This window comes from Macrotis lagotis, chromosome 2 (assembly GCF_037893015.1).
Source record: "Macrotis lagotis isolate mMagLag1 chromosome 2, bilby.v1.9.chrom.fasta, whole genome shotgun sequence".
Taxonomy (NCBI): Eukaryota; Metazoa; Chordata; class Mammalia; order Peramelemorphia; family Peramelidae; genus Macrotis; species Macrotis lagotis.
Window position 1 is genome coordinate 272886335 of NC_133659.1, and position 23659 is coordinate 272909993.

Sequence of the window (23659 nt, forward strand, 5' to 3'; positions counted from 1 at the left end):
ACTTGGTGCTGCACACTGCCCAGGAGATAAAAAGAAAGGGGGAAAAAATCAGTCCATACTCTCCAGACCTCAAAGTCTAATGCAAACAGTTCCATACAAAGCTAAATTTAAACTCAGTTTTCTCTGACTACAGGTCCAATACTCTTATATGTCTATTTAGTAAATTGACTGAAATCACAGAAAAAGCATTAAGATTAAGGAAGACCAGGAAAGGTTTCTTGTAGAAGCTGGGACTTTACCTGAGACTTCTTTACAATCTTGGATATGTTGCTTTTAAATAGATATTATTCAACAAACATTTATTTAGCACCTACTGTATTCAAGGCTTGAGGGAGATAAAGAGATAAATATGACTGAATGCCTTCATCTCAACAGAACTTTTAGTCCAGGAAGTTAGAGACATCAGGACTATATCATAAAAGAGAGTGTGCCAGAGAAGGAAGGAAGCCAGCAAGACTTTATTAAGTACCTACAATGTGACACCTTGCTAAGAACTTTACAGATATTTATTATCTCAGCTGATCCTCACAAACAATCCTGTATGTTAGGTGTAATTATCCTGATTTTACAGCTGAGGAAACAGCTATCTATATAATATGTCCTGGCTTCCTATTTCTATTAGCAGCATTAGACAACCAGAGTAAGAGGAGTTGGTATGAAGCAATTGAGGGGAGAATGATGAATTCACTTTTTGTCATACTTTGATTACGAGACAGAAGGAAACTAGTAAGAGTTTAGATTTTAAATCTATGCATGACAAAAATGAGAAACAGAATCAAGATGGGGGAAAATGGGGAAGAAGCAGTTTTCTAAAATTCTCCACCAAAATGAGAACTCCCAGGACTACCTGATAATGTGTATTGGGTAAATCTAAGAACCAGGAAGCAAGAAGACCCCAGTTCATATCCACGACACTTAGTAATTAGGTGATCCTGATAAGGCACTTGATATCTTAGAGACTTGATTTTTTTATCTTTGAAAATAGATATCACACAATATTATAGTTTTGAGAATGAAATGATATAAAATTGTCGCTCTGTTTTGCAAACTTTGAAGTGTTCTGTTAATATCAGTTATTATTGTCATTTGCTACCATAACTGATAAATCAGTGTTGAAAAATGCTTTAGCATTTCGATGTTTCTAAAAGGTAAGATTTCTGATTTAACAGAGAAGAATGAAATACATGATATTTCTAATTTTAAGAAATATTTGGAAAATAATAATGGTCATGATGATGATGGTAGTAATTATAATAATAATTGTTAATATTTATGTACTACTTTAAGGTTGGCAAAACACTTTACAGATATCTCATTTGATGCTCACTACAACCTTGGGAGTTGTATGGAATTATTATTTTCATTTTATACAGATGAAGAAATTAAAGCATAGAGAGGCTTGTCCATGGTCTCACAGCTCATAAGTATCTGAAGCTAAATTTAAACTCATTTTCTCTGATTTCAGGTTCAATACTCTTATTTTCTTGGCCTCCTTGTTGCCTCAAGTAATATGAAATGTTATATAATAATTCACTCATTCATAAGCTACTTTTGTTTGAGCATATAACTGCATGGTCCTCATATAGCTCTCTCTATGGTAAGTGCATGCATGCCCTTTGGTAGATAAAATTAACCTCAAAGCCATTTATCAACTTAATCATCAGATTTCTTTTTGTCTGTATTAAATTAAATTTTCTAAGTTTAATTAGTAAGTCAGTCGACAAGCACTTAACTATATGCCAGTTACTGGTCCTAAGTACTGAGGATACAAATGAGAGAGAGACAGACAGAGAGAGAGAGAGAGACAGACAGACAGAGAGAGAGACAGAGAGACAGTGAGATAGAGAGAGACAGAGAGAGACAGAGAGACAGAGTGAGACAGAGAGAGAGACAGAGACACAAAGACAGAGAGATAGAGACAGAGAGAAAGAGAGAAAAAGACAGAGACAGAGAAATGGAGAGAGATAGAGACAGAGACAGAAACAGGAGTGAGAGAGACAGACAGAGACAGAGAGACAGACAGAGATAAAGAGAGGAGGGGGACAGAGAGGGGGTGGGGAGGGAGGAAGGGGCGGGCTACTTTAGAGGGGAAGGTATTAATTAGCAACTAGGGAAGGTGGAGACATAGAAAGTTCTCCTGCAGAAGGTGATATTTAAGCTAAGATTTAAAGATCAGGGATGGCAAAAATAAATAACATGATAAAATATATTTCTTAAATCTTAGTAAGTATATACTAACAAGAACAATTCTTTGAAAGTCTTCCTATGATAACCAAAGTCTATCACAATTCTCAGCATATAAGCAGTGTCTGAAAAATTCATATTGATTAATTCTACAGCAATTCCAATGAAATTCTCAAATTGGAATATGAAAGTTAATTTTCCCAAGTAGAATGTAAGCTCTTTGAGAGCAGGCATGTTTTATATTCTGTCTTTGTAGCCCCAGAGCCTAAAACATTTGACAAATGCCTGTTGGATTGCACTGAATTGAAACAACAGATGATTCCTCTAGACTTCAATTAACTTGTTCCCTCAAGTCCCTGTATTTTCAGCTATTCAAAAATAAGCCATATGATTTCCTTGACTTTCCCTTTGAATAACTGATGGTTTGTTAATTTGCTCATTTTTCAGAGAAAACCTACTGGTGTGATGCTAATGTATCAAGGGATTATGAAGTGAAAACAGAACTGATAGATTATAAAATCACTTATCATCATCAATAACTGCATTTATTACTTGCCTGCCACAGACAAGGCACTGTGTTATGTTATGGTGGGACAGGTAGGACAATATTCAAATTCTGAAACTTGAAATCACAAAAACCAGTAAAGACACTCTAGACAAGGGATAAAGGAGGAGGATCAGAGTTCTGACCTTTAAAGGAGAACAAAGATAGAAGCTTTTATCTCCAAGTGGAGAGTGAAGAGAGTGAATCACTTTCTCCTTAATTGTACTATGTGCTCAAAGACAAGAACTGGGTCTTTTCACCTTGGACAAAGAGATAATATATTTGAAGATATCACAATAGAACCTCACCTCACTGATATTCTGATAACCAACCAATTCTACCATCTCATTTAATAGCATTCAATGGACATTAATTAAACACCAACTCTGAGTAAGACATTGTGCTGATCTGGGGACACAAACTGAAATTAGACAGGGGTCCCTAATCCCAAAGAGCTAATATGTCTTGAAGAAGAGGACTGCTTTGTATAAAGCAATGAATCTCAATTTATTCCTTTCTCCCTCTCTCCCTTTCTTCCTTCCTTCTTCCCTTTCTTTGTTCTTTTCCTTATTTGCTTTGTTCATTGAGTAATATCCTTTTCTGTGAGGAATAATAGGCTTAATAAGGAAGAATGAGAAAAATGGAATATGCCCATGGAATTTTAGTGTTAAATTCCAATTGATTTACATTTTAAATATAATTTATTTTATTACAATTTGTCTACATATAATTCATGACACATCTAATAGAATTTCCTGTACACTAGTGTACCACCCTCTGAGAACTACTGAAATAGAACTAGATTATGAAAATTCACAAAGAAGAAGAACCGGCAACCAAACTCATATGTCATATATTTCTAATGGGCTTCTGGGCCATGGGACTATACTTCCTCTTATTATATGTTGAATTAAAAATTCTTCCCTAAATAGTATCAGGACAAGTAGCATTACATGTAAATTGCTTCATTCAAAGAAATTCAGGAAGTAACAGAAAATAAATTAATCAGAAATATTTACAGTTTTCAATCAAAATTATTTATATAGAGACTACTTTGAAACTAGTTGACTCCATATGTGTTATATACCCCCATAGGTATTTAATTATGTAATTGTGGATACTACATATATTATGTAAGTCATATTTTCTGCATCAATGGAGTAACCTAAGAAGTGCAGAAAGACAAAAAATAATGATTTTAGTGATGTGAACTACAAAGGCATAAAAGAGATGTCTAAACTTGAAAGAATAAAACTATTTCTCTTTCAACATTTATACCTCCCCATAGCTATATGTTGCAGAATATAATCATGATCTCTGTTGATATGTAAAGGATTTAAGCTTCAGAATTCCCATCCATGTCAATTAAATCCTAGATCTAATGTTCAAATTATTTGTTTTGCCCTTTCTCCAGCTTCCCCTCTATTTTTCTCATTAGCAGTCTTGCCATCAGAATATCCTCCCTACCTGCACCACTTCTTGAATCACAATCAGATTTTTGAGACAATTCTGGATGAGCCACCAAGAAGAAACCCAAATACTTAAGGATCACAACTCAGGAAATTTATCATTCACAATCATTCAGTTCTATAGCTATGCAGCTCTGGATCTTTACCTAATAATACCTAAGGAGCTTTACAGAGACCAAGTGAGAAGAGGGTTTTTCAGGGTAGTCAATCAATAAGTGGCCTGTTGTTCAATCGTGGCGAACTCTTCATGACCTCTCATAGAGTTTTCTTGACAAAGATCCAAAGTGATTTGCCATTCCTCCTCAGTTCATTTTACAGATGAGGAAACTGAGGCAAACAGGGTAAAGTGACTTTCACAAGCTTACACAAGCTAATGAGTGTCTGAGGCCAGATTTGAACTCTAGAAGATGAGTCATCTTGACTCCAGTCCTAGTGCTCCATCCATTATACCACCTAGTCACCCCAATAAGTGACCTCTTGATTGCCATTATCAATCACAAAGGGCAGTGCAATCGGGAAAATTCAATAATGTTTCAGACATTGATTAGGTGAGGCTGCTAAATGACTATAATACAGTCTTGTATTTCTTACCTAAATGACTTTGATCAAAATGGTCACTGAGTGAGTATAAAGGATTTTCCTGGTTCATAGGTAAGTCAATCAATGATTAGTTAATATATGGAGTCACTTCTGTCAGTCAAGGCCCTAGCAATAGGTCAATACTCCCACAAATCAATTCATTCATAGTTCCTAGAATAGATGAGTCAGCTCTATTTGCCATCACTAACTTCACAAATCAAAATTTCCCTCCCTGGTCACAACTCCCTATAAAAAATATTGCCTTCCATCCTTAGAATGCAATGCACTCCTTACTGGTGAAGATTATTTTCCTTTTTTAATTTGTATCCACAGAAATTAGACCAATTCTTGGATTAAATTAAGAATTTAATAAAATTATTGTTCATTTATATATATTCTTTTTATCTTATCTTTTCAGGATTTTAGCTTTGTTTTTTGTAATTCTGAACTTGTAAACCTCAGCATACTCGAATGTTTTCATTTACAATAAATAGAAAAGCAAGATTATTTGTAGAACCACAAACCCCTTTGATTTAAAATGTTTGGGCTTTTTAAGTATATAATAAATTCAACACATTAGTGCCAAATCTATCTTTGTTTATGTCTCCTTCTGAACTTCCTTCTGTTCTCATCTATGTTTTTTGAGAATGATTTTATTGATGTTCTTTTATTTCTTCTTTTTTTGGGCTTTATTATCACTAGTGGCCTTTTACCACTATCTCTACTCCAAAAAGGCCTCTCCTTTAACAAACAAGAATACCCAAACAAATCAAATCCACAGATGGCAATATCAGGAAATATATCTCATTCTGTACTTCTAATTTATCTCAGCTCTGCCAGGAAATGGGAAGCACACTTAATCAATAGTCTTTTGAAGTAGTGCTTGGTCTTAAAATTTTCAAAGTTATTGTTTATTGTAAAATTGTTCTCCTGGTTCTGCTCACAATACTGCATCAGCTTATAAAAGTCCTTCCAGATTTCTCAGAAACCAGTCTTTTTATCATTTCTTATAGAACAATAATATTTCATTAAATTCCATAATTCATTCAGTCATTCTCCAATTGATGGATAATCTTATTTTCAAGCTCTTTGCTACATAAGTCACTCATTTGTGATTGAGTGATTTCTTTCCCTGTTTCTTTTATCTTTTTGGAGATATACCTTATAGTCTTATATCTCCTTTTCGAAATATGCTATCACTGGGTACAGAGTTAGTGATTTTTTGAAAATAGCTCCATATTGCTTTCCTGAATGACTAAACCAATCCCCAACTCAACCAATATGCAACAGTGAAGCCTTACCCTAGCAGTGGCAGTCTGACTTTATCAACCTCCATACAACTACATTTCCTTCCTTTTAGAACTAGTCTATACCACTGATTAAACATTCTATTATATTATGGCAAATCTAAACAATAAATTAGAAATCAGAAAAAAACCTTTCCAACAAAGGTCAATATAGTAAAAATTATGCTTTTTTTAGAATAGCAATATATGACTGTGAGAGCTTGACTAGAGTGAAAACTGAGCTCTAAAGAATCAATACTTTTGAATTATGGTGTTTGAGAAGATGTTTAAAAGCCCTTTACACAGTAAACAGATCAAATTGGACAATATTTAACGAAAATAATCACACTATTTACTGGAAGGTCAAAAACTGAAGCTGAAGCTTAAATTCTTTTACATTTGGTTTTGGGTTGGTTTTTTTTGGTTGCTGTTTTTGTAAGACAATGGGGTTAAATGCCTTGCCATGGTGATTAAGTGTCTGTGCCTGGATTTAAACTTAGATCCACCTGACTCCAGGGCCAGTGCTCTATCTACTGTACCACCTAGCTTCCCCAAACTTAAATTCTTTGACCCCTGTAATCAGACAAGACTAACTAGAAAATGCCTTGATGCTGGTAAAGGTTGAAGGCAAAAGTCAAAAGGGGATGGCAGAGAATAACATAAATGGATAATATCACGAAAAAAGCAAACATAAGCTTGGACAAACTGGGAGATAGTGGAGGACAGAAAGACCTGGCATGCTATGGTCCATAGGGTCACAAAAGGCTGGACATAACTGAACAGCTAAGCAAAAAACAGCTAGCTTTTCTACAATTATATCAAATAATGATAGTGGTGATGGGCATTCCTGTTTTACTACTATTTTTATTAGAAATCTCTTTATAATTTCTCTAAAACAGATAATGTTGACTCTTCTAGAAAGAGAGTAATGACCATATTAAGGAACAATTCTTTTACCTTTTCCATTTTAGTATTTGCAATGAGTGCTATATATTGTCAAAAGATCTAAAATATTAATAAATTATATTATGGTTGTTGGTATTATTTTTGATATGGTCTTTTATGTTTCTAGGTTTTCTGACATTAAACCATCATTGCATTTCTGACATAAATTTCACATGGTTATAATGTATAATGTTTCACATTTACTTTGATAGTTATTATGCATATTGGTCTACAGCTGTCCTCTGTTTTGTCTCTTTTTTATTTAGATACCAAAAAAAATTTGGCATACAAAGAAATTATTATCCTTTGTTTTCCTATTTTTGTAAATGTTTTTATATAATATTGGAATTAATTTTTCTTTAAATAGATGATAAAATTTAGGTGCAAATTCATCCAATTCTGTTTATTTTTCCTTTAAGTTTTTGTTTATGGTTTGTTCAGGGCAGCTAGGTATGCAATGGATAGAGCACTGAAGTCAGGAGAACAAGAGTTCAAATCTCATCTCAGACACTTGACTCATACTAGATGTATGACCTTGGACAAGTCAATTTACCCTGACTGCCTTGCATGCAGGACCATCTACATTCATCCTGATTCATATCTGACCCCTGGACCCAGATGGTTCTGGAGGAGGAGAGTGGGACTGGTGACTTAGCACAACCCCCCTCACTCAAATCCTATTCATGTGCTTGTCATGGCTTCATCTCCTTGATGTTGTGGTCTTTTTCGAAAATGAAGGAAAAACAAACATCATTGTTTGATCAATTTCCTTTTCTGTGTTATTGAAACCAGATTTCTGTTTATTTAAATTATAAATATCTTCTATCAATGTGAATATTTTCTTTCTTAATTCATCCATTTCTTTAAATTATCAGTTTGCTTATAGTTGGACAAAATTTTTCTAATGATTTTTTTAAATGTGCATTTATTTTTCCCTTCTTGATTTCTACCACCTCTCACTTTACTAAGGAAATTGTGGTTAAGAAAAGAAGGAATGTCTGTGGACTTTTTTCCTCACATACATATATATTTTGAAAAAATGAGTTCCTGGGGCAGCTAGGTGGTACAGTGGATAGAACACTGGACCTGGAGACAGGAGTCCCTGAATTCAAATGTGACCTCAGACACTTAATAATTGCTTAGCTGGGTGACCTTGGGTAAGTCATTCAACCCCATTGCCTTAAATAAATAAAATTTTTTTTTAAAAAATAAATAAGTTCCTTCATTTTCATACTCAATTATTCCTTAGAGTATTGCTTCACTCCCATTTTTTCCTCTCTCAGGACCATCAAAACAGAACAACTCCCATTCTCAAATCTCTATCTTAGATAATTTTCTCTCTATAATCCTTCATATTGTTTAACTTTTTAAATTTTTTAAAATTTTTATTATATACTGAAGTCATTGAGATAATTTGATCCCTTCTAATTTTCAAAGAGTTTCTTATTTGGATTTCTTCATATCCTATTCTGAGCTACTCATTGTCTAACCATTTTTTTCTAAAACTCTTACTTCATTTTTTTTTCTTTCATTCCTAGTACATAGTTACTATTTGTGGCCAAGACACTTTTTTTCCTGAAGCTCTCTTTGTATTTGTTGTAGTTGCTCCCTTCTTCAAGGTTTATCCCTTACAGCTCTCATGACTCATAATATTTTTTCACTGTTTTCAGAATTTTCTATTTATTCATATAATAGCTAGCATTTATGTAATGTCTTAAGGTTTACAAAGAGCTCCACATACATTATCTTATTTGAATTCATATCTTCTGTCTTAGTTCCTGTTTAAGATCTTGTACCAAGGTCACATGTTACTCCCTCATATACCCTTTAATGAAGTAACTTCAATTTCCTAGGCTCCTGAAACCGGTTTTTATCTACCCAGGGTTACTGTTTTCAGAGAGACAAAAAGTTTCATATTTATCTTGATCTTCTCAGGTCAGAATTTTGTGGACTTCAAGACCCATTGAATCATCTTGTGTCAGAATTCTGTGGTTCTTTTGGACTCCATGGAACATCTCACAATGAATACTGCCAGCCTCTAGAACTTTTCTGTAAGAGCACCATGAGTTTCCACACTCTCCAATGTACTATAGGGATCTCCTGCTTCAGGTACTGTCAAACATCCAATCTATTTACTTGAACATATACTAGCCATCTTGATGAAACTTCTTTTCCAGTGGCCACATGTATTTTGCTTAGTTTTGGACTGGATGAAAGTTTAATATTGTTTCCCTTTGGATTTATCCTTATTCAATTTAATGCCTTTTTCTTACATCTTTTCTAGATTGTTTGCAAAAGTAACAGACTATTCTATGAGTTTCATGTTGCCATCTTAACTAGATGTCTACAATCCCTTCATGTTGTACAGAATAAAGCAACTAACCACAGGTCTAGGACTAGTCTTCCACAAAATCTGTGAGAAAGGAAATTCAACTTCAGTGCCCTCCCACTATCATCTTAAGTCAAGTCGATGTTTCTTACACAAAATTCACAAGGAAATAAATTTGTCTTTGGTATTCTCCCAATTCACTCTTTTTACATCAAGTCAATATGTTTAATAAGCATATTGTAAAATGCTGTTGAAAAATAAAGCAAAAAAACAGACAACTTCTTGCCCTCAAAGAGCTTACAGTCTAACATAGATAAACGAACTGGAAATCAGGAGGCTGGGTGGAAAATATCCAGGGCAGGGGCATGCTAGAAAGAATTCTATGGAGATGAGTCAGTGAGATAGTCTGTGAAGGAATGAAAATTTTGTTGACTGGAATTTCCTCTTAAAATGAAAGTTTCCTATAGAAAGGGTGGAGGAATAAGAGTCAACTTCCAAGGTAAGTTGTTTAAAAGAGGAGTGAATGTTCAGGGTGAAGAAGAAGCTTCTAACGATACGGTAGAGAAGGCCCTGTTTAGATGTCATCAGTGTAGCCTTGAAAGGAGCGGAGTACCAGTGTCCTCCTATTCAAGATCCTCCTATTTAGGATCCCATATTCATCCACTGCCCTCTTTAGCTGGTATTTCATCCTCTAGAACTCTCCAATTATACTATATCCCATCCAACTTAATAGGCACTTCTGAAATTCACCATAGTGACTCCAGTATGACAGAAAAAGGTAAAAGAATTTCACTCCGCCTAGCTAAAAGATAATATCAAATGACATACTGTCCTTATGCTAATTGGGACAATAAAATATCTCAATATTCCAATAAAGTTTAAATTCTTCTGAGGTAATTTCATCTTGTTTGCTTGGGGGTGGACATCCATTAACCTAGCACAGTGGTTGATATACAAACACTTGAGAAATATTTGAATGAATAAATTTCATCTGAACCAAAACAACCAGATCTAATTTTTTTAAATAATAGACATTTTTAACAGAAATGCCCCAGCAGTCCAATGATTATTAAACTTCAGTGAAATATGCAGAACTATAAATCTTGACATACATTTAACTGAGGAGTATTTTATGATTGAATTAGCAGACCATTTACTTTTGAAACCTCTTCAAAACTGTGCAGCATGTACATATATGTTGGCTATTTTTCAAAGCTAAAATGAACAATCTACTATTAATTAAAATATCTGAAAATACTAAATGTTAGATTTTATAGGGATGCTACATCTTTAAGCAAAAGAGTAGAGTTTTAGAAACCAGATTTATGCTGGAATTTAAAAGGAAAGTCAAAAAAGATCTTTTTTCCTTGGAAACTTGCCTCCCTTTTTGGAGATCAAAGAGAAATGAAATTTCCACTCTTTTTCAAAAATCCTTTTCAAGGAACTTCCTTTAAAAATGTGGCTCTTTCGTTAAAATAAAATCTGTCATGACTACAGTTTGGTGCCAGCTGGCATGTTTTGAACTATAATTTCTAAATGTACTAAACTCCAAATCAATCAAGGATTAATTAAAGAAAGCTCTACTAAGATTTGGAAGTAAATTCTATGTCTCTGTCCCTGATCGTCTTCTGATCAAAGTTTTAATAAAATCAATGAAAATATTAACAGTAGTGGCCTCCAGACTACCAGTCTTACTGTCAGCACTGCCCCCCCAAGCTGTCATCCAAAGGAGCAACCTTTTTGGATATGTGACTTGCCAATTTGTCTCAGCAGAAGCTACAGGTACTGCAGACCTAAAAAAGAAAGCTCTTGCTGACAAAGGCTTAAGCAATGTCAAATTGTACAATGTCAAAACTATATAATGATTTTATCAATATAAACGACAATAACCCTTTGTTTTCCCCTTGGATCTTACCAACCATGGAGCATTTTAATCTGACTTAGACAATAATGGTGATAATAATGTCTTCTCCCCCTTTGATGAAGCTTAAAAACATCTACTGATTGGGAAATGCCAAGGACCACAAAAAGTCTTGTTGAATATGGCAAAACCAGTATCAAGTCAGTATTAGAAATGCCACCCTAGTGATAAATCAACACCATTATTATAATGAATAGAGGAAATAATAAAAATAACGTGTATAAAGCACTTAATATGAATAAATGTAGATGAAAATTAAAATAAATTGCATAAATAGGACAAGTAGAATTCTATGATCTAATATACTTCAGAGAAAAGCTAATCTGAGAGGATTGGAAGGATTTCAAGAATGAAATTCTGATAGCAGAAAGAAAAATGATTCCAATAATTAAGAAAAGAAGGTGCTTTAAAATATTGATTTAGATTTTTTTTCCTTTAGGACTAGGTGGTCTTAATCTTTTTTTGCATGAATAGATCATTTTGGCATTCTGAGGAAACCTATGGACCCCTTCTCAGAATAATATTCTTAATTGCAAAAAATAAATTATTTAGAATTGAAGAAGAAATCAATCATATTGAAAAAGTTATAAAAACTTTTTCCCCAAAAAACATTCATGAACCCTTGCTTGAAGACATACTAAGAAGATAGAAACAAGGATAAGCAAGGATGAGCAAATGAATAACACCGACCTGCAACAATGTTGTGAGAAATGCTGAATCTCAAAAGCATCTGGGGAGTGGGAAATGACATAGACTACAAAAAGTCTTGTTAAATATGGGTCAAAACCAATATCGATGAAGAGTTAAAAAATACCACCCCAGTAATAAAAACATCACCATTATGATAATGGACAGAATACATAACAATAATAATAATTAATAATAATGATGATGATGATAATTACAATGATAATAATGATAATTGTTAGTATTATAAATAGCATATATGGTTTAAGGTTTACAAAGTCCTTTATAAATAGTATTTCATTTTAGCCTCAAAACCAAGGTACTATTATTATTCCCATTTTACAGAAGAAAACAAGAGGCAGAGAGAGATTAGTGTGAATCACATAACCAGTATCTGAGATCAAATATGGACTGAGGTTCTACCTGTCTCCAATTCTAACATGCTACCTATTCCACGGATACCTATTATTTTCCTGCTGATTTCTCTACCAGGGAGAACAATCTTTGTTCTGAGTACAGAACAGAAATTCTTAACATTAAGAAAAAATAAAGGAATACATCACCTTTTTAAATGAATTCAAGCCACCATGGATGGACCAATTACATTGCAGCATTAAAAAACTCATAAAAAATAAGGACATATTAAGTACCTATCATATTAAGAACTGGGTGAAAGACACAAGACAAAAATAAAATAGCCTCTTTGCTTCAAGGAGTTTACATTCTGCTAGAGATAAACAGTATATATGGAGTTAAGTAAATGTAAGATATATACAAAATAATTTTGGAGGAAGAGAGGAATAAGCATCTTAAATTTGAAAAGACCAAGTAGGAAATAGTACATGGTCTGAGCTTTGAAGGAAGTCAAAGATTTTAAGAAGTATAGAGAGGAGGATGTGCATTTTAGGCATAGGGAAGAGTATGAACAAAAGGAGATGATGGGGGGGGGGTTGAATAGATTGAATGAAAAATAGGAAAAAAGGGCCAACTAGGCTGGAACCAATGAATGGGAGTGTATTCATAAACACAAAGGAAAGGAGGCCTGGAACCAGATTGTAAAGAAATTTAAATGATAAACAAAGAAGTTTCTATGTTACCCTAGAGGCAAGAAGGAACCACCAGAGCTTTATAATCTGGGGAATGGCATAATTGGATCTATGCTTTACAAAGATTGTTTTGGCATCTGCATAGAATGTAGACTAGGTAAGAAGAGTTTGGAGGGAAGGCAATTAGAAAGCTGTTGCAATAGGTTGAGTGAGAAGTAAATGAAGTCCTGAACGAAGATGACTGAATTACATTATTGGAATGAAGAAAAAGAGTGAATCATTTGTAAGTCAAATGGCTATAAATAAAGGACTGTCTTTACATTCCAATGCTGATTGACTAACTGATTTTTCACTCAATAGAAAACAGTGAGTGATTTTAATCTGAATCATATTTAATATCCTGGATAACAGTTAGATACTGATGATATGCTGACCCAAGGAAGGCAAAATAAGAAGCTGCCTAGAATAAAACATGTAGGACAGGAAAACACAATAAGGGACTCTTTTCAAAATTTATAATTTTTATATGTATAAATTATTTATATATAAATTAAAATTTATAATTTATAAATTCACATTTTATAATGGTTCCAAGCTACAATTCATTCTCCTTGATCACAAAGACAGCTTTTTATCAGAAATGTTCTCCCCTCACCCCATCCCCTATTGTGAATATTGACAGTTTCAGTGCTTTAAGCCAGTGGCTCTCAAACTTTTGGTTCTGAGACACTCTTTGCACTCTTAAAAATTATTAAAGTCCTCCTCCAAGAACTTTTGTTTAGGTGGCTTATATCTGTTGACCCTTATCATATTAGAAATTAAAACATATTTTAAATATTTATTTCTTCATTTTTAAGTAGCAAGAAACACATTATATATGCATATAAATGATATTTTTATGAAAAAACTAATTTCAAAAAAACAAATAAGTTTATAGATTTTTGAAAATCTCTTTAATGTGTGACTAAATAGAAGATAAGAGGATTCTCATATCTACTTTTGCATTTAAATTATTGTGTTATATTATTTTAAATGAAATATATGAAGAAAATCCAGGCTCACATGCATATGTAGTTGGGAAAAAATAGAACTATTTTAAGAGATAAATAACAGAGTATTATTATGGAACACCAGCTAGGTGGTACAACAGATAGAGTCTCAGGTCTAGAGTCAGGAAAACATCTTCTGGGTTTCAATCTAATCACAGTCACTAGATGAATGATACTGGATATGCCTTTAATCTTGTTTGCCTCAGTTTCTCATTTGTTAAATAAGGGACTGGACTGACAATAAGGTTCCTTTCAACTCTAAATCTATGATTCTATAAGGTCTTTTTAGTTGTTAATGTCCTCCTCACCTAGAATCATAATCAAAGATCAACCTCCTCATTTTTACGATATCATAAATATCATTAGATATTACTATATATATATATATATGTATATAAAGGGATTTGATGTCTTCAATAATTTTTAAGTATTAAAAAGTTCCTGAAAACCAAAAGTATGGATGAAATTGCAGGCAACACCTAGCACAATGTTTTTGCATGGTTTATTTGTTCTATTGTGGTTCTAGAGCCATAATCATCAATGTAACCAAACTCCATCTACCAATAATGGATAGAAACTATAATATAAAAAGGCTCGATGACTTACCCAGATGACACAATCAGTTTGCATCAAAGGCAGAACCTGAATTGTATATGCATATCTAGACCCAATAAACCTTAGCTATGTAGCATGGTGGGTGGAATATTAAGAGTTGGAGTCAAGAAGGCCTGAGTTCCAATCTGACCTCTGATACTCACTAGCTATGTGATTTCAGACAAGTCACTTAACCGCTATCTCCCTCAGTTTCTTCATCTGTAAAAAAAGCACCTACTTCAGAGGGTCAACTGAGAAAACATCTATAAAGAACTTTATTCCAGTTAAAACATTATATAAGTGATACCTATCAATACTATTTGTAGATACTTAGTGAATACTTGCTAAATTAAAACTCTTGGATAGTAATGCACATGGAGTTGGAAAGAAAATGAAGGAGGATTTATAAAATTTATCTCCTATGTATCTCTTTCCCTTAATCCTAATTCTTCACATTATAAATGACTGATCTATAAACATGTTTATCAAAAATGTGTATGTACAATGTTAACCTGTTTGCCTCTTAGGATGGAAAGAAATTTTGTAACTTAAAAGTATGTATATGCATATGGGTGAAAAAATAAAGAAAAAAAGAAAATGAAGGAGAATTTTCCAATCTGTCCCTAGGATGCACAAGTGATTGATCCCAACAGATATTAGGAATTCCAATAACCCCATCCCACAGAGTCCCATGTTTAGCCCAGCTCTTTGCTGGGCTTTTGTCTTTGCCCAGCTCTTACTCTATTATCTTGTAGAACAGTTCCATGTCCAGTAATTTATTACTATTCATACTTCTAGTTTTAAAGTTCACTTGTACTATTATAGTGGACAATAACTTCTATTTCTTGAAAATCATGGATGTATTAAAATTATTTCCTTTGGATTCAAAAAGAAATCATAGTAATACAAAGCCTATATTTTTGATAATCAGCACTGTCTGTACCTTGCTCTCTAGATAGGATTTTAAACAATCAACAATAAAGTTTAAAGAAAATGATTTGTACCATATTGCACAGTCCAAATACCAATAACACTTTTTTCTATAATTGTATAAATAATATTAGAACTTAAAAAATCACTAGTCATAAGAATTCACAATAATAATGTACTAAATTCTAGGTTGGAATACCTTATAAAGAATTGAAACTGTGGAAGCTGATCATAAGGCACAAGATTTGGAAGTTAGAAAAAGCAATAAAATAATCTAGTCCAACTCCATTATTTTTCATAGAAGGAAACTAAGGCCCAGTGACTTGATCCAAAGTTTTATAGGGAATATCTGGATGATATTCAAACTCAGGACTTCTAACCCCTGTTTTATACACTATGTTATTATTCACTCAAGTGGAAGGACCAGATTAGGATTGATTTTCCCTGAAATCATCTAGCTAAGTAGAGTCAGACTTCAAAATAAGAACAGGGTCATTATACCAAAGATGAGGATAACTACAGGTATACTGACTTGGTACAATGGATAGAGCACCAGGCCTGGAGTCAGGTGGACCTGGGTTCAAATGTGACCTCAAACAATTAATAATTGTGCAAGTCACTTAACCCCATTGCCTTAATAATTTTTTTAAAAAGAATCCTTTTTATAGTATTCAAGGAAGCTGGCCACTTAACCTCTCCTTAAGCATAAGGGACAGGAAACTCATGGCTTCACAAAGGAAGGCATTCCATTAGAGAATATTTATTATTAGTGAATATTTATTCCCTAATTCAGAAATGAATCTGATCCTCTTAAACTTTCATCCATTTATTAGTTCTAGTAGGATAAAATATTTTCTCTGGACTCAGGAAGATGTGAGTTCAAATCCATTCTCAGAAATTTAGTAGCTGTGGGACCTTGGACAAGCCACTTAAGTTGTATTTGCCTCCATGTCTTCAGCTACAGGATGAATTAATAATAGTATCTACCTTCCTGAATTGTGAGAATTAAATGACCTAACATCTCTAAAATGCTTAGGACAGGGTCTGGAAAACAGAAGGCTCTATATAAAAGCTTATTACCATTATTATTGGTTTTTCCTCTATAGAATAATACAGGAGGAATCAAATTTTCCTATGTCAATCCTTCAAACAGTTACAGTTCACATGTTTTTTAATTCTTTTTTTCCCTCCAGGCAGCTAGTTAGCACAGAGAATAGAGTACTAGGAATAGATTGATAGAGATATAAGTTTGAATCCTCCTCAGACACTATCTATGGAACCCTAGACAAATCACTTAAATTCTCTGAAACTTCAGTTTCTTCCATTACAAATTGAGAAGTTGGATTTGATGGTCTCTAAAGTCCCTTTCATTTTGAAGTCCATGATCCTAGGATCCCTTATTCCTTCAACTATTCCTTTATAAGACTGTTTCTAGATCTACCCTATTTGCTCTTCCCTGGACATTGCCTGATATTTTCCCTTAAGATTCAAGGTCCCAAATTAGATATAGCATTCACATTGTAATTTCACTAGCACAGACAATACTGTAAGATCATTAAATCCCATGATCTTGACATTATACTTCTATTTATAAACCCCCAAATTTTATTTGCTTTTATAACATCTGGGTCTCATTATTGATTCATATTTAATTTGTATTCTTCTAAAGCCCTTGGGTCTTCTTTCACTTTCTTGCTAAGAACTATGCAAAAAGGACTAGATTCATATAAGCCTCATCAAGTATAATCTCCAGATGTTTTTGTAAATTTGAGAAGAAAAGGAGATAAAGAGGTAGATAATGTAGGTACAGATGAAGCCAAAGGCATAGACACAGACACAGTCAGAGGCACACCTAGACATAGACCTATGCTATAGAAGAAAAGCTAATTATTTACAAGATTGGATCATGAGCATCTCCTGGAAATTCTTGAAAGCAAACAATGAATTTATTTTTAAGAATGAGTGAATGATAAGCATTTAATAAGCTCTGATTATATGTAAAGTACCAGGATGTAAATGGAAAAATAATACAGTCCCCATTTTCAAGACGCTCATATTCTAATAGGCAGAAACAGCATATTTTTTTAAAAGTTCATTTGCAAGGCAGACAAAAAGACTTGGAATTTCTAAGGGTAAAAGGGCGGGGGGGAATCAAGGCCCAAGCATACTTGGCTGCATCTATAGGTTAGACCTGTAGGTTACTTATGATTAAGAAGAGGTTAAATTACCACCTTCCTTGGTTGCTGTAGAAAGGATTCCTGGATTAGGGGAAAGAAAGTTATCTTCTATTTCTCTAAAAAGAATAAAGTTAATGATTCTCATCTGACTCCCAAATGTTAGAAGTCAAACAACTCAAATCATATCTGGACAGTCCTAGAGGTAGGGATGAAAGCAAAGCAAAGGAGGTTATCCTCTAACAATATTAAGCCATGTCCTACGATGTTTCTGAAAATGTTGTTTTGGAAGAATTTTGAACTATAAATGGTCACATGAAAACATGATCCAAATCATTAACAGTAAAAGGACTACAAATTAAAATAATCCTGAGCTTTCATTGCATAATACAAATTTAAAAAGATGAAAAATATGTCAATAGAGAAAGTTTGAAGGGTTATTGGAAAACAGACACATGGATGTTCTGTTGGTTGTCAACCATTCTGTATTCACCTTGGAAATGTACAAGAAAAGTGACTAAACTGTCCAAAAGTTTCGATCCAACAATGCCACTCACTAAGAAAACATATATACAACCAAAACAATACAAAGTAAAAAATATAAAGTCTAATATATACCAAAATATTCATAGCAGAACTCTTTCTGACAGTGTAGAAGATATTAACCTGCATTGGATGCAGGAGTTGTTCAGCTAGGAGTTCCATGCACAAATTAAAAATTTTCACTGAAGGCATCAAGCTGAAATCTGTTTCTAAATTCTGCTACCTCAATGAAATTATGCCAAAACAAAATGTCGAAGAGAGAAACAGATGACTGAGTCCAAACATCCAGTACTGAGCGTGACATCAGTGAATCATCAAACCTAGAATAAACTGCAGCCTAAAATATAATATTTAGGCCTAGTTTTAAACCAAACATGGAGTCTTGTATAAATATATACATATATATATATATACATATATATATATGTACATATATAGGTATGTATGGACATGTGTGATTATAAATATATACATATATGTATATATCTATAGATGCACAAATGAATCCAAAATATTCTCTCTCCATATGTACATGCACAAAGAAATAATATGTAAATGTATATATAATGTGCATATATATATATATATATATAACATAAATTTATAAATTTGGATTCTTCCAGTTGTTTAGAGCTAGAAGAGACTTTACAAGTCATTGAATCCTATTTCTGTATTTATATATGAAAAAAATTAAGGCAGAGGTAGATTAAATGATTTGATGAGCGACCCCTAAGGAGTAAGTGTCAGAGGGAGGATGTGAAATCAAGTCTTCTTGACTTGAAACCTATTACCCTATACCTTTGAGTCTTAGGATTACTATGCCAAGTAGGCATTACAACAACAATAAACAACTAAGATTTATGTAGTCCTTTCTAAATAATGCTATCTCTGAATACTGAAAAGGAGACAACCCAGAGTTCCAACACATCATCAAAGAAAATACTGAGTTTGAAATCAGGTAGACATGGATTCAAAGCCTTCTTCTTACTCTTACTACATGTATGACGCTAGGGAAGTCACTTCACTTCTCTGTCCAAGTAATCAAGTAATTTCCTAAGACTAATCTACTGTCTCAGAGTTCTTATGATCTTCTTCAAGGGAGAGTGTCCACATACTAGTAATTCCCCACATGGAAAATGCAAACACTTTTGCCATGTTGTGAAGTTGTATACTGATTCAACTATTCTGAAGAGCAATTTGGAATTATAGCCCAAGTGTCTATGTAAAATCATGCATACCCTTTGACAAAGCAATACCAAAGAAACCAAAAAAAAAAAAAAGAAATAAAAAGAAAGAACCTATATGAACAAAAATATTTATGGCAGCTCTTTCAGTAGTGACAAATAATTGGAAATTTGAAGAAATGTCCATCAACTGAGGAATGAGTAAAAAAGTTACTGTTTATGATTATGACATAATACTATTGAGCTTTAAGAGGAAAAATATGAACTTATATGAATGGATGCGAAGTGTAATGAGCAGAACCAGGAGAATATTGTACACAGTAACAGCAATAGTATATAATGATCTACTATGAATGACATAGCTATTCTCAACAATACAATGATACGAGAAAATTCTGAGGGACCATATGATGAAGGATATTGTCCAAATCCAAAGAAGGAACTGGTAAAGTCTGAATGCAGATCAAGATATTTTTTTAAACTTTATTTCTCTTGAGGCTTTTTGTCTGTTTTCTTTCAGATTGATTCACATAGAAATGTGTTTTCCTAACCACATGAATAACCTATGTCAAATTGCCTGCCTTCTCTATGGGGGGGTGGGGTGGAGAGGAGGGAAGGGAGAGAGAGAGAGAGAATTTTGAACACAAAATTTGAAAAAAAAAAGGTGTTAAAATTGTTTTACCTGTAATTGAGGAAAGTAAAATAATAAATTTTAAAAAGAAATTCCACACATTAATGAAATCACAGATCTTTCACGTGTCTGATAAGTTCACTAAGATTCAGTGAGCTAAAGAGCAGTGCAGGATGATTCCAGAGCCAATCTATCTACTCCATTGTGATAGGAACTATCTTCTAACCCCCATGAAAGTCAAACTTGTTTTACCTTAAAAATCATTGAGATCATCCTTGAGAATCATTGACTCAAAGGACCAAAGTCTCAGACCATTGATATCACTTTCTGGAAACCAAGTACAAAATAATCATTAATATTTCCAGAAGTTCTCTGATGTATGGCAAAGTGTCTTCAATACCTACCTATCCTTTCTGAATGAGCTTCATCTTGTTGAATAGCCTTCTCCTACTAAGGCAAAGCCTCCTTTTTTTAGTTATCTATCTCATTTTGGTACAATATCAAACATACACTTTCAATCCATTACTCTGAGTCAGGTTGAATTCCTCTAGAATTCTGAGTTCTACAAACCAAACAGCTTAGAAATCCCATGAGGTTCTGAAGCTCCACTATTCTATCTGTGATTGTTCAAATTCTGCCTGCAATGTCTGAGTCACAACGTTGACAAGTGACTGAGTACAATTTGTTATTTTTGTAGGCACTGAGATTTAATATCAGATGAAGGAATCATAACTAGTATTGGCAAATAACACTGATGAAATTATGACTTCAAGGAATTTGACAGGAGGATGTACTTCTGGAAACCATAGATACCACTACATCAGGGGAATCAGAGATGGGTTGAATGAGAGATGAAGAACCAGAAGTGGACAGTTTTTGTAAGTAATATTCTTCTTTCCCAACTTGATTCTCTAGAATACATGAAGAAACTGAATGATTACAGATTTCATTAGAAGGTCCTCCCATGTTGCAGTGCTTTCAGCAATCTAATTTCACCTGAAAAATGGACCATCTGGATATCTCAGCAGTTCTAAGGAATCCCTCTTTGGGTCAGGCTCTGAGTTAGAATTCCTCCATGGCAATGGTGAGCACCTTCAGTACGCATGTTTCACTGTTCTATGTTTCATTTGATGAAAGGTAAAATAGCACAGTGTCTATAAAACTACCTCACAGCCGGAATACCTGGGTTCAGTTCCCACCTTTGATTCATATAGACTGTTTGACCCCTAACAAATGATTTAATTTCTCAAATCCCCGTTTTACATGGTTGCACTGTATAACTGATTTCTGATTGTTTACCATGGGTGGAGGAGATGGAGGGATAGAATTTGTAACTCAAAACAAAAAGTCCAAAAACTGGTTTAGCCTTTAATTGGGAAAAAATAAAATCTATTTTTAAAAACATCAATTCCTTTGTTTTATATGATTGCACATGCATAACCCATATCTGATTATCATTTAAGGGAGAAGGGAGGAGGGATAGAGGTATAGAATTTAGAACTAGAAACAAAAATATAAAAATAAAGGCTAAAATTGTTTTTAACATTTATGAAAAAATAAAATATTTTTTTAAAAACTTATCAATTTCCTGGTCAACTCTCAAAGATTTTAATTTGAAGAAAAGGTGCTGACTTGCTTTGGTAGAGGGAGTTCTTAATCAAGGAGTTTTCTCTACCAGTGAGATTATATTATTAATAGTGTATATTATTTTAGTATATATTAATGATATTATTACCAATTGTTATGATAATTCTATTATTAGAAAGAGGGTCATTGACCAAGATCATCCCTATTGTTGGATCTTTCAAGGATGCTGAGAATTTTGAAAATTCATGAAGGACCCTTAATGAATATATCTTTGCTAAATCAATGGAAATATTATGCTGCATCAAAAAAAGGTTTTTAATAGTTAAAAATAATAAGCATATTGGTATCATGCATTTTAACATCTTTAAGTCAATTATATGATGGTTCAGTATTACTTGCAAAAGTCTGCCAATTGCCTTTAAATTCTTTCATCAAGGTTGATCTAACTACCCCCACACAAAAAGTAGAAGCCCATTTAAGGCATATAAAATACTTTACATAGGTTTACATCTTGAAGGAATGAATGTGTCTTTATCTAGGCTATTACATACATTAGAATGAACATCTTAGTAGGATTCAGACACAGAGAAAGACAGAGACAGAGAGAGAGAGAGGAAAGCGGGTAGGTAAATAAGACGGGCAACTATCATTTATAAATGAACTGGGTATAAAAAAAAACAGAAAGAGAAAACGGTTGTTTTCGGAAAACTGAAAATTTCTTTTAGTAATCCTCAAAAACAACTTCTCTGAAACAAAGACTTCTCTTTATAATGTACATATTCATGTGATTTTTGCTGTACAACTGCAAGTCATGGAATGGTAAAATTTCTGGAGAACTAGTAAAGTTAAGGTTCAACAAAACGACAAAGAACAGGCAAAAGTTAACATAAGCAGGCTAGGACACATTATAGACAAGGTATTACAAAGAAGGAAGTGTTAATTAAAATCTTAATTTAATTCTGTGACCAATACTGATTATTTTAGGTTAAATTCTCTGCTTTAACATTGATACATATTAGCAAATGAAAAAATGTTGGAATTTTCAAGAATGCATTTCAGTGTCACATAGTTCATGTCATACTATAGAGCTCCATATCCAAGTAGCATGATTTTGAAAATATGAGATCACAAAATAGTCAAGAAAATACCGAATTATTACAAATATAATTTCAGAGAACCTGCTTTAGGTATGAGTTGGACATGGAGACTTCTGTGATCTTGTGAACTTCCTTAAAATTATAGATAATTACCCATTACAGTGTAGGTTTAAACAATAATAATAATAATAAAAGAATTTGAAAATTGTTCTTTGAGGCAAACATTATTGCTCTTTAGCTATTGTGTACCCCTTTAGATCACATTATAAAAATTCCAGATAGTCTTTAATAAAAATCAAGACATAGGATGGCCAATTGCATCTATCTACTATGGGATGATATTTAATAAAGGAAAACTCCCAGCAGACATATGATTTTATTTAATTTGTTAATAAAAAATTAGATCGATAATACCTTTGTCATTTTAGAATTTAATTGTTCAATTATATGTGACAAAATTTAAGCTCATTGACAATGTAGATCAAAAGAAGTTTATGGGGGAAATGATTGTTTTCACCACTGTCTTGAATGCCCATTTCTCAGTAGAGATAAACAAAAGATGACTAATTATTAAATAGCCAAGACTATTCAATGATAGGCAAGACAGAAGACTTTGAAGCCACCAAGTATGACTGCCTAAATATATAGCCCAGGAAACTAAAGCCCAAGGTTACATGACTATTAGATAATAGATCCCAGGTCCTCTGAGTTCAAACAAGGACCTTTACATCGTACTAAACTGCCTTCTTGAGATTTCTCCAAAGGACTGACATTTGTCATCATAAGATTTTGATAACAAATGAGTAGTCATTTATCTTTTTACTAGAGAGGAAGCCTAGGAAAGCAATCTTAAAATGTCAGCTGTTAGTATGGTTTTCAT

The 23659-nt window shown here is 33.3% G+C and overlaps 1 protein-coding gene and 1 long non-coding RNA gene across 8 annotated transcripts in view; one reads left to right on the forward strand and one right to left on the reverse strand.

Annotated features, from left to right (window-relative positions):
• Positions 1-23659, reverse strand: part of KCNC2 (potassium voltage-gated channel subfamily C member 2) — a 314800-nt gene that overhangs the window by 275539 nt on the left and 15602 nt on the right. The gene's annotated exons all lie outside the window — the stretch shown is intronic.
• Positions 8948-21979, forward strand: LOC141514962 (uncharacterized). The gene is made up of 3 exons (XR_012476167.1): positions 8948-9116; positions 21011-21179; positions 21858-21979. It is a non-coding gene; the product is annotated as an uncharacterized LOC141514962 (long non-coding RNA).